Source organism: Schistocerca cancellata, chromosome 3 (assembly GCF_023864275.1).
Source record: "Schistocerca cancellata isolate TAMUIC-IGC-003103 chromosome 3, iqSchCanc2.1, whole genome shotgun sequence".
Taxonomy (NCBI): Eukaryota; Metazoa; Arthropoda; class Insecta; order Orthoptera; family Acrididae; genus Schistocerca; species Schistocerca cancellata.
This window is the reverse complement of record NC_064628.1, coordinates 149,146,201-149,159,866: the sequence shown is the minus strand read 5'-3', so window position 1 is coordinate 149,159,866 and position 13,666 is coordinate 149,146,201.

Here is a 13,666-nt window from a genome sequence, read left to right as displayed (position 1 = left end):
CACAGTAGTACAAGTTTATATGCCAACTAACTTCACAAATGAGGAGGAGATTGAGAAAATGTATGATGAGATAACAGGAATTATTCAGATAGTTAAGGGAAACGAAAATTTAATAGTCGTGGGGCGACTGGAAATCGATAGTAGAAAGAAGAAGAGAAGGAAAAGTAGTAGGAGAATATGGATTGGCTGATAGGAATGAAAGAGGAAACCGCCTTGTAGAATATTGGACATAGCGTAATTTAAACATGGCTAACCCTTGGTTTAAGAATTATGAACGAAGGTTGTATACGTGGAAGAAACCTGGAGACACAGGAAGGTTTCAGACTGATTATATAAAAGAAAGACAGATATTTCGGAACCAGGTTCTAAACTGTAAGACATTTCCAGTGGCAGATGTGGACTCTGGCCGCAATTTGTTGTTTATTAACTGCAGATTAGAACTGAAGAAACTGCAATTGAACGGTTGAAAACAGTAATGGAAAGGAATACAGTAGAAGGAGGATGGGTAGCTTTAAGAAATGAAATAGAGAATGCAGCAGAGGATCAAGCAGGTAAAAAGACGAGGAATACTAGAAAACCTTGGCTAACACAAGAGATATATTGTCCGCCCGGGTATCTGAGTGGTCAGCGCGACAGAATGTCAATCCCAACGGCCCGGGTTCGATTCCCGGCTGGGTCAGGCATTTTCTCCGCTCAGGGACTGGGTGTTGTGTCGTCCTATTTATCATCATTTCATCCCCATCGACTATCAAGTCACCGAAGTGGCGTCAAATCGAAAGACTTGCACCCGGCTAATGGTCTACCCGACGGGAGGCCGTAGTCACACGATATTTTAGAAGAGATGTTGAATTCAATCGATGAAAGGAAAAAATATAAAAATGCTATAAAGGAAGCAAGCTGCATTGAATACAAAAGTCTAAAAAAGAGATAGACAGGAAGTGCAAAATGGCTAAGCAGGAATGGCTAGAGGACAAGTGTAAGGATGTAGAAGCATATCTCACTAGAGGTAAGATAGATGCTGCCTACAGGAAAATTAAAGAGAGTTTTGGAGAAAACAGAACCGCTTGTATTAATGTCGAGCTCAGACTGAAAACCAATTATGGAACTGGAAGTGGACGTAGATGAAGATGAGAAGGGAGATTGATACTGCTTGAAGAATTTCACAAAGCAGTGACGGACGTACGTCGAAACAAGGCCCTGGGAGTACACAACATTCAGTTAGAGCTACTGATACCCTTAAGAGAGTTAGCCAAGGCAAAACTCTTCCATCAGGTCAAAATGGTCAGAGCAAAATGTATGAGACAGGCGAAATACCCTCAGATTTCAAGAAGAATGTAATAATTACAGTTTCAAAGAAAGCTGTTCTAAAAGATGTGAAAATTACTAAACTACCTGTTTAATGGGCCACGGTTGCAAAATACTAACACGACTCCTTTACAGAAGAATGGAAAAACTTGTAGAAGCCGACCTCGAGAAAGATCAGTTTGCTTTCAGGAGAAATGGAGGAACACCCTACGACTTCTCATAGAAGACAGGTTAAGGAAAGGCAAACCTACGTTTATAGTACTTGTGGACTTAGAGAAAGCTTTTGATAATGCTGACTGGAACATACTCTTTCAAATTCTGAAGGTGACAGTGGTAAAATACAGAGACTGAAAGGGTATTTACAATTTGTACTGAAACCAGATGGCAGTTATAAGTGTCCTGGAGCATGGAAGGGAAGAATGGTTGAGAAGGAAGGTGAACATCAACAAAATCAAAACGAGGATTATAGAATGTAGTCGAATAAAATTGGGTTATGCTGACGGAATTAGCTTAGTAAACGTGTAAGTAGGCTGTTTAGGTTTTTATATTGGTAACGCCACGTAGCGCACTGTATGAAAATCACTGGTTGTGCTGTGTGCAGTCTGTGGCTGGGTGGCATTGTTGTAATATTCGCTATTGTAGTGTTGGGCTGTTGGCTGTTAACAGCGCGTAGCGTTGCGCAGTAGGAGGTGAGCCGCCAGCTGTGGTGGATGTGGGGAGAGAGATGGCGGAATTTTGAGAGCGGACGATCTGGACGTGTGTCCATCAGAAAGAGTAAATATGTAATATTGGATATCATGGACTGATATATATATATTATCACTTTTGAACACTATTTGGGTAAATACACTCCTGGAAATGGAAAAAAGAACACATTGACACCGGTGTGTCAGACCCACCATACTTGCTCCGGACACTGCGAGAGGGCTGTACAAGCAATGATCACACGCACGGCACAGCGGACACACCAGGAACCGCGGTGTTGGCCGTCGAATGGCGCTAGCTGCGCAGCATTTGTGCACCACCGCCGTCAGTGTCAGCCAGTTTGCCGTGGCTTACGGAGCTCCATCGCAGTCTTTAACACTGGTAGCATGCCGCGACAGCGTGGACGTGAACCGTATGTGCAGTTGACGGACTTTGAGCGAGGGCGTATAGTGGGCATGCAGGAGGCCGGGTGGACGTACCGCCGAATTGCTCAACACGTGGGGCGTGAGGTCTCCACAGTACATCGATGTTGTCGCCAGTGGTCGGCGGAAGGTGCACGTGCCCGTCGACCTGGGACCGGACCGCAGCGACGCACAGATGCACGCCAAGACCGTAGGATCCTACGCAGTGCCGTAGGGGACTGCACCGCCACTTCCCAGCAAATTAGGGACACTGTTGCTCCTGGGGTATTGGCGAGGACCATTCGCAACCGTCTCCATAAAGCTGGGCTACGGTCCCGCACACCGTTAGGCCGTCTTCCGCTCACTAGAGATGGGGGATCTGCTCTTGAACTAATTCATAGAGTTCAATCTTTCAAAGGAGTGAACAATCAGTGATTCAGAAAAAAAGAATGGTAGCTCCAAACGTTTCCCACGGCAGAGAGAGAGAGAGAGAGAGAGAGAGAGACGGAGCATATCAGCAGCGCCTCTGCTGGTCAGAGCACAGTGCACGCCACACAACACAGCCAGCGCCGGCCTCTGCCCTGCTTCTACCTTGGCTGCCTGCATTGTGCAGTGCCCCATTGGATTTTGTGTTTCACATATGCCATGCCGTCTCTGTGCGTCGTCTGCCGTGTGCACTGTGCAGTGTCTGGCGCAGCTTAACTTCGCATCGCACTCTGTCGGCGATCGTTTCAGTCGCACGTCCTGCCCTCTGGGCAGTTGATGCGAGCAACAGGACAGAGAGCCACCTAGCGGATAACATAGGAACTACTTGCAAAAACCTGCTCGCAAGGGAACGGACGATTTGTCTCGGAGCGGGTGAGTTCACCACTCCCCCCCACCCTCGGAACTCGCCCGCTCAACGCTCACCCCACCGTCTCGACTCTAGCCAGAGGGTCGAGCAAAGGGACTCAGGTGTCACTCTGGTCTCTGCGGTCTCAGCTCACGCAGTAATACAGCTCGCGGCTCGACCTGCTCGACTCAGCGCCTCTGCATCGGAGTTCGTCCCCACTGGATATTGTTCTTCGTAGTAATACAGCTATGTATATTACATTATTATGTTATGTATACATCAATTGTTTTTATTTTATTTTTATTTGTTTAAACTGATTAGATTAGGTTCCTGATGACTCCTCTTACTATAGGATTTTTATTATGGACACTCGAATTTACGCTTTAATTACGAGCGAACCAATAAACGTATCGCAAAATGTGATACACCAATATTTTCCTTATTTTATTCTGCGTAAGGCTATATGCAGCACTTTCGTTTTACAGTCAAATTTATATTTTTTTTCTTATTCTGGTACGGATTTTGCGATTTTAGGCGTCTTCGAAAGGAAACGTTCACTTTAAAAATATATGGCTTGCGATGTATTCGTATGAGGTTAATGGAATTTTAATACATTATAGCCATATATATTGTTAATGTAAATCTCAAGTTACAACATTTTCCGATCACCCAAAAAACCACGATAGTGCAAAATAAATCAATAATCAAAAACATTGTCATATCGTGGAAATTTTAATAAACAATACAAAATTCTTACTCATTATCTGTGTTACTTCAAAATAGGATCAAATAAGATCAAAATACAGGTATAGTACTGGAATAAACCAAGTTTAAAGGGCAATGTGCCTTCCATTTATTTTCTATTGTAAATGAGTGATGAGTCATGAAAAAGAGCTAATTCATTTCAGGGAGTGAACAGTTCTGATCCAATCTCTGAAAAGAACAGTTTTGCCCATCTCTACTGCTCACGCCCCAACATCGTGCAGCCCGCCTCCAGTGGTGTCACGACAGGCGTGAATGGAGGGACGAATGGAGATGTGTCGTCTTCAGCGATGAGAGTCGCTTCTGCCTTGGTGCCAATGATAGTCGTATGCGTGTTTGGCGCCGTGCAGGTGAGCGCCACAATCAAGACTGCATACGACCGAGGCACACAGGGCCAACACCCGGCATCATGGTGTGGGGAGCGATCTCCTACACTGGCCGTACACCACTGGTGATCGTCGAGGGGACACTGAATAGTGCACGGTACATCCAAACCGTCATCGAACCCATCGTTCTACCATTCCTAGACCGGCAAGGGAACTTGCTGTTCCAACAGGACAATGCACGTCCGCATGTATCCCGTGCCACCCAATGTGCTCTAGAAGGTGTAAGTCAACTACCCTGGCCAGCAAGATCTCCGGATCTGTCCCCCATTGAGCATGTTTGGGACTGGATGAAGCGTCGTCTCACGCGGTCTGCACGTCCAGCACGAACGCTGGTCCAACTGAGGCGCCAGGTGGAAATGGCATGGCAAGCCGTTCCACAGGACTACATCCAGCATCTCTACGATCGTCTCCATGGGAGAATAGCAGCCTGCATTGCTGCGAAAGGTGGATATACACTGTACTAGTGCCGACATTGTGCATGCTCTGTTGCCTGTGTCTATGTGCCTGTGGTTCTGTCAGGGTGATCATGTGATGTATCTGACCCCAGGAATGTGTCAATAAAGTTTCCCCTTCCTGGGACAATGAATTCACGGTGTTCTTATTTCAATTTCCAGGAGTGTACATTGTTTGTTCTCCATCAAAATCTTTTATTTCTAACTATGCCTATCAGTAGTTAGTGCCTTCAGTAGTTCGAATGTTTTATTTAGCTGGCAGTAGTGGCGGTCGCTGTATTGCAGTAGTTCGAGTAACGAGGCTTTTGTGAGGTAAGTGATCTGTGAAACGTATAGGTTAATGTTAGTCAGGGCCATTCTTTTGTAGGGATTTTTGAAAGTCAGATTGCGTTGCGCTAAAAATATTGTGTGTCAGTTTAGTGTTGATCAGAATAAGTAAAAAGAGTAATGTCTGAGTACGTTCAGTTTTGCTCAGCTGTTTGAAAATCAAATAATGTAAGAGGTTTATCAGCACAGTAATTCATTAATTTTTCTAAGGGGATGTTTCGTATGTCGACCCTTCGCCGAGGATACCTCACTGGAATCTTCTGATTTTTTCTTGTAGTTCGTGTAATTAGTGTAGCTATTGTTTATTACTAGCGCGTAATTATAGAGAGAATTTCCTTTGTAGTTGTAGTTTTTCATTGTTGTACAGTAAAACAGTTGCACGCATGTAGATTTGCACCAAGTATTTCGCAGCTGCGCTTGCAATTAACTAGATATTATTTTCAATGCTATATTAATGTGTTTTCTTATTTTGCTCTTCAAATTGTGCTTTTCTGTGTTATCGTGTGAAATATTGTGACAATAATGGCGTGTGAAAAACGTAATACTAGGCTCCAAAGTAAACTGAGAAATGACAGTGAAGACGAAAGCAGTGCGTCAGCGCCACCGTGTAATGAATTAACTAATGTTCGAAGTAGTAATTTGTGCAATTGTGCATAGCGAAATGGAGCGGGCTGCAAATAATGGTGTAGACAGTGAAACAATTGGTGAACCGGGAAGCATTATCGAGTAATCGGTCAGCAACAGCTCGCCTCAGGTATCCGAAATGACAGGACACAATCTTGCAAATACTGTAGATTCAGGTTTTGGGTCCTCGCCGTTTTCTCAAATAAGTCAAGACACATTTTCTGCTTTTCAAAATGCGAATATTGCCGGTTCAAATGCACTGCGGAAAAGCACTGAGGAACATTTTCAGACACCGGTGCATTGTTATTACAGTTAATGCAACAAATGGGACAAAGGCTACTAAAGTTAGACACAACGCTTCAACAAAATCAGAAACAAATGGGTCAAAATCAGAGACCAACACAGAAAATGGTAGACACAATGGAACAAAATCTTCGGAAGTTTGACACCACGGTTCAACAAACACGTGAAGATTTAACTACTGAGTTACATAACATTGAATCAAAATGTCAAAAAGTGTGTAATGATGTAAAAACACAAATTTGTGAGCATTTCCGACCTATTTTTTCGCGGCATGAAAATGCATTACAGAATCACGAAGCAGCCATAAAAGAACTGCAAACTATTGTTCACGAAAATCATGAGACCTTGAAAGCTAAAATTGACTCAGTTGCATCTACCGATTCGGTTACGCAACTTGCAAAAACTCAGGAAAACTTAAAGGACACAGTAGGTACTCTGAAAATTGGTTCAGAAAGACACATGGAGGAAATTAGTTCATTATCAGAGAAAGTAGTTGAACTTTCGGATCAGCTAACTAATTTATCTACGAAGGTAGATGACAATCTGAATGACACAAAACCGGTAGTCTTTAATGACACATAAGAGTGCGAACAAATTAGGAAATTCAAACAAAATCAGAATCATATTAATACGCAACACCAAAGAGAAATCCGGGAAGTACAAGATCAGCTGACACAGGTAATACAAGAATTACGTATTTCAGAGGACACTTGCGCTCCAATACGGGAAGAGGGACATAGAAATACGGAACAGCCAGAAAATAATAACACGGGGTACTACGGAAATTATGAAAGAAATTGGCAAGGTACACCGAATTTTGAGATGGAACCGCCGAAACGAAGTAACAATGACCGATATGCGACTCGCCGACATGATGATTTTGACTATAAGCTGTTTATTACTACACATAAATTCAAAACATTTAAGAATTCCGGCAATGACATTCATCCACAAGCGTGGCTTCATCAGTTCTCTCATTGTTTTCCTCCCAACTGGTCATTAGAGCACAGAATAGAATTTATGTGTGGCTACTTAGAGAATGAACCAGCTGTAAAAATGCGATCGGTCATTCACGATTGCCACAGTGAAGGAGAATTTTATCATACCTTCCTCTCAGCATATTGGTCTCAAGCTACACAAGACCAAGTAAAACTTAGCATCATAATGATGAAACATTTCGAACAATCTGAATTTTCCAGTCTTGTGAAATATTTTGAAGACATGTTGCACAAGAATCAGTACCTGTCCAACCCATGCAGCCCCTCAGAACTCATCCGCATTTGCTTAATCAAATTGCCTGAACATTTACGACATGTTATTTTGGCAGGACGTTGCAAAGACGACATTGAAGCTTTTCAGGGACTGTTACAAGAATTGGAAATTGACACTGACAATCGCGGAACATGGAAACAGAATCACAACAATTACAGGTCACATCCGTCACAATTCCGTGATGACAGAAATAATAATTGGACACGACAAGTCTATTCTTACAACGCAAATCGTGACCAAAACAGACACCACCCGTATGACAACCGTTGGCAGAGTAGTAATAATTACAGAGGAAGATCGCATTTGCATAGTAATGACTGTGACAGAGACAACCTTAGAAACAGACAGTATGGAAACCAAAACAATTATTATCAAGTGAGAGAGAATAACTTCAGACACAATGGTCCTCCACGCAGTTAAGACTCAGGGAGAAGTTCTCCACCACGTGACCGACAAGAAATTAATTACAGAAATTACCGACATGACGACAGACGATATAATCATTACGACAGTCCTGAATTTCATCAGAACTGGCGAGATTCAAACAGGGTTGGGTCCTCTCGACAAGGTGAATGTCTAGAAGTTAGGTCTCCTAATCCTAATAATGACGCGCGCCAACAAAGGGACAGACAATGACTCGCACCGCAGGCAGCTGCGTGCGCCGGCTGGCTCAGAGAAAAATAACATAGATGCTAACCTTGAGAAAAATTCCACTATTTTTTACCGACATATACCGCATGATAATTGCATTCAAGTTGAAACTCTGAGTACTATGAAGAGTAAAGGATTGCACCACATTTCACATGTAAAACCGTTTATTGAGAGATAATCTGCTTTTTAACTTAGTCTTTGCTATAAAATTTTTCACTTTACATTACTAGTATTTTCACTTTACATTACTAGTATGCTTTGTCAGACTTAGAATCTGTTAACATGCAACAATGTTTGAAGTTAAATATCCAGTCAAGAACCAAGAGAACTTTCTAAAAAAGAAATTACAAATGCATTGTTATAGTGAACAGACAACACAGTGTAGTTATTTGTACATTCTTGTTTGTTAGTTACACTATTACGTAATGACTATCAGGCTTACATACTTAGAACATATAACAGTACTGCTAATGAGATTTTACTGCAACATTTTGGTTTACTTGAAAATACACTATGGATTTAAAGTGCTTTCTGAGAGATACCAGATGACACAGTGGTTAGTTTATTTGACAGATACACGACTATATCACGACGCTACTAATGTGTGACACAATTTACATTGTTGCTTTTGTGGTGTATCTGTTTTATATCTGCACAGTTTTTCTGTATTATTCTGGAAAGTAAAACATGTTTTAGTGGTAACTTTTGTAGTATAGCTACAATGAGACAGCCTTTTCCCAAGCACAACAATACATTCCATTATAGTACTTTCTTGATCATGGTTAGGTAAGTAATAACTACGATATCTATACGCAAGGCATTTCACTTTTGTTTATGATGAGGTAAGTGCATTGACTTCAGCAGAACTTTGCTTACAGAGGACGATAGCTACGACACTTCTACAGAATTATCTTACAGCAAGACGCACATTTAGCGCTACAGGACACGCATTTGAGTTATTAATTTTGTACTTAAACCAATTATTTTTAAAGATTTTTGAATTACAAAGAAGGTTTTCCGTGATACTTTTCATTCCATTGCTGTAATCTGTAACACCAAAGAGTATAATTACATTAATCCTCAGAGGGGTGCAAACTTACTTTGTGTACCAAGTGTTTGGCAAGCACAAGGAGCCCTAGCTAATATGGTATTTGCTTATACAACTTTACACATTGGTACCATATTTCTCTAACACAGAATTACACAGCTATCTGATTATTTAACAGAGAAACAAACTTTTTTTTTCTACGTCAGTGACACATGTTTACACAATTACACAGCTGGATAACTTCACACTTATGAAATTGTAATTTGTCTGTACTTTGTGAACTGTTCATATTTTTTTCATAACCATTGTGATACTACGAGAACTTTGAATGATATATTTGGTATGGGATCACGATTTTTAAAATATGATTGAGGTGGATGACACTATTGAAATGAGCAGAGAATTTCTTTAGGTTTTGAAATTATTGCAGAAATCTACGACGTTTTTGAGATTTGGCTGAGTTTTTATGATATTATTACGATGACAATATGTATTATGCTGTTGAGGTATGTTTATGATCAATAAGCTGATGTTATATGAGGAATTTGATTATGCTACGTATTTATTATGATGAAATATTGAAGAAGTGTTGATGGATATGTATATGTGTAATAAGGTAAGGAATAATGAGTAGTGGTTAGAGTTACGAAATGTGTGTAAATGCGTGAATGTATCACAATGCTGGCGAAAATTTTTTGGACACTGTTATATTTATAGGATTTTGTTTCTACAGATATGTAACGCAAATATTTCGACCTGTGAATTTTATTTTTATCAAACTGTCACTGTAGCGGAAACTGATGTCGTAAATATTTCGGTAAGGAAGGTAGGTCACTGTAAGCACCCAGCTGCACGACATTCGCCTGGAAAAAAGCCATTAGTGTGTGCCCTTCAGAGGCACAGGTGGAGAAAAAAAGAGGCCATTATCCTCACTATTGACATTTCTTTGTAGAAAGCATTGCAAATACGACACGCCCATACTTGAAAACATATGATTACACTGTGGAGCTCTTAATTTATGATATTTACTAAATTGCCTAATGAAATGATGAGAAACATTTTTACATCTATTGTCTTTCTAGTTGAGAGATGTTTTACTGCCTTTGGAGACGTCATTTGCCTAGTGAATGACGTTTCACACATTGCTTTGTATATATTTGCTCATTTCGTTTAATATCTAGTTTCTAGCTGCACTGCAGCATTGGTTAAAATAGAATTTAATAGATGTACTAATATAGATATGTTATGCCTACAGATCCAGTAAATAATAATTTTATGATCCACTTCCCCAAAAAAAAAACAAAAAAACGAGGGAGCAAAAAAAGACATTTCCACTTCACAGGAATTGCATACATAATTTTTGTCAGTGACTTGGTAACTTTTCTGCTAGAGTAAGTTACAGTGATGCATCACTCTAGTGTTAAGATGTGACATAGGTATTAGACATGGCCATCTTTAGGGTAATATTTTTTCTGCTTGAGCTTTGTCATGTTTAGATATAAGTTATTGCATTTGCTGCTATTGTTTGCCAGGCATAGTGCTACTAAATTTCACTTTGTATTACTCTGTTAAGCCAGTTTTACTACTGATTTATTTTTCTTGTTGCTGCACATTGCCTTATATTAGTTGTAATATTGCATTTGCTTTGCTAATTTAGATATACTGCTGCTTGCTTAGCCAATTTGAATTTTTTGTCATTGCTGTTTGTGTTAATATGTTATGTGTTGTGGCATTGCCTCGTCCCTTAGTTTATACATCTGAGCTCAGTAGATTTAAGTTAGCTTAAGAGGGGGTAGACTATATAAGAGAATGAGTTGCGATGAACTGGAAGAAATGCATTGAGACGTTATATGAAAAAAGTACAGAAAGCAGGTATAGATAGGACTTTTTCGGAATAATGATGTACGAAGGGAGATCTCCAAGAAAAAAACGTTTTGTTTGCAAAATACTGCAGTACCAAATGTTACACTGAAAACGAACCCTGTCCTTTCCTTTTGTGTTATCCCCCTATGTGTTTGTATACCCTTGTGTATTTGTGTTTTTCCTGTCTTTATGTGTTTAGCTAATAAGAGTTATGTTGTAGAATTTTTCTAATAATATGTTATTTACTTTGTAGAGATGTTTAGACATTATTTATTCTGTTCTGTTTCAATGCTCATATGTGAAATTAATGTTTCGAAAACTATTCTCATTATTTTATATATTTACTTATGTCATAATTCCTGTAACACTGATGTATATGTTTATTTCTATTCTTTTGTAAAGCCTGTATTACTACAAATGTTATCTGTATTATTATGTTTTTAGTGATGTTTTCTGTATCTTTGTAATTGTATTCTCATGTTATAAAATTGTAATGGACACCAGTTCATCAAATTAAGTAACTTGTAAGCATTCATTTCACTGCACACATTTCTGTTGGTCATAGTATATGCACAATATGTGAAAAAAAAGGACTGTTAAGTGCTCACACATGTGTTGATAATTCAGCAAGGGACTGGTTAATAGCATTGCTGGTTCTAAGGACACACCAAAAAGTTTGTGAGTGCTGAAGCGGTGGTTTATGGACTTGCTATATACTACAAGACTTTTCGATGGTGATTGTGCACCTGCACAGTCGCAACAGATGGTTGCTGGCCGTCTCTACAACGACTGAAGTGGGTCTGCACCTTTGATGGCCCACCAATACCATTATTTCTACAAGGACTGCAGTGGGTCTGCACCTCTGGTGGCCCACCAATACCATAATCTCTACCAGGACTACAGTGGGTCTGCTCTGTGATGACCTACCTACCAATATGCTTCAAAACTTCGACTGACTCTGCTGTGGGTTTGCTCTGTTGTGGCCCATTACCTGTCTGCATGTCAAGAGTCAGCACCGTATTTCCGTTGGAAGGACAACACTACTTCTTCAAGACTGCTTGGAAATCCACTACTTCTGTGTGCGTTTTCTTTTACTAATGAGACTTTGTGAAAAAAACTGTAATTACTATTATGATGAATGATCAGGACTGTCTTTATGGACTGTGAGAAAATTTTAGCTTTTGACCAACATTGTATCAATAAGTGTGTGCGTTTGATTTCTTTATTACTGTAATTATGATTATGAAAAAGTTTTTTCAAATCTGTATTGGCCACTGCCCAAAACAACTGGGGACTAATGACCTCAGCAGTTGAGTCCCATAGTGCTCAGAGCCAGCCAGCTAAAACAATTTGTAAAATTTTTTGTGGGAAGCGTGGGGGCTACACGTATGAAATGTCCCCTTAGAAAAATTAATGATTTACTGTGCTGATAAACCTCTTACATTATTTGATTTTCAAACAGCTGAGCAAAACTGAACGTACTCAGACATTACTCTCTTTACTTATTCTGATCAACACTAAACTGACACACAATATTTTTAGCGCAACGCAATCCGACTATCAAAAATCCCTACAAAAGAATGGGCCTGACTAGCATTAACCTATACGTTTCACAAATCACTTACGTCACACAGCACAGCCGGTGATTTTCATACAGTGCGCTACGTGGCGTTACCAATATAAAAACCTAAACAGCCTACTTACAAACGAGACACTTAAAGTAGTAGATGAGTTTTGCTATTTGGGAAGCAAAATAACGGATGATAGTCGAAGTAGGGAGGATATAAAATGTAGGTTGGCAATGGCATGAAATGCGTTTCAGAAAAAGAGAAATTTGTTAAGATCGATTATAAGAGGGCTTTTCGGAACGTAAGGAACGATAGGTCGCGGAATGGAAACCACGGTGAAAATCAAAACTGTTTTATTTGCAACAGTTAGCTACAACTTCCTGCTACTTATCTCCATAGTCACCGATCCGACTTAGACGTTTGTCCTAGCGTTGTACCAACTTTCCAATACCCTCGTTATAGAAGGCAGCCACCAGTGCTTCCTGCCAATTCTCTATGCTGGCCTACAGCTCGTTGTCTGCCAAAACGTTGTCTTCATATCCAGCGGTTCGTGTGAGCAGAGATGAAACTCAGAGGGAGACAATTACGTGCTGTATTGTGGGTAATCAAACATATCCAATTGAAAACGATGCAGCAGCATCTTAATTGCCCCTGCAGAATGTGGCTGAGAATTGTCTTGAAGAAGAAAACGCACGACAGTTACGTAATGTTGGCAGCATAGCTTCATGCGAAATTTCTCACCAGGCCATCGTACTTGGCGGGAGACACTATTGTTGTAGGTATCCTTACGTGCTCCCTGTGTTCTCAGAACTAAAAAGAACGACGTAATGCCATCGACAGGCATACTAGAGACAGTGTCCAACACACCTATGCAAAACTTCATCGGATTTTCACTGTGGTTTCCATTTCGCGACCGATCATTCCTTACTTACCGAATAACCCTCATAGATTGAAGGGTCAGGAAGTCCTTTCTGAAAGTATTTACATGGAGTTTAGCCACGTATGGAAGTGAAACATGGACGATAAACAGTTTAGTCAATAAGAGAATAGAAGGTTTTGAAACGAGGTTTTACAAAAGAATGCTAAAATAATTGATGGGTAGATCACGAAACTAATGAGCAGGTATTGAATAGAATTGGGGAGAAGGGAAACTTGTTGCACAACCTG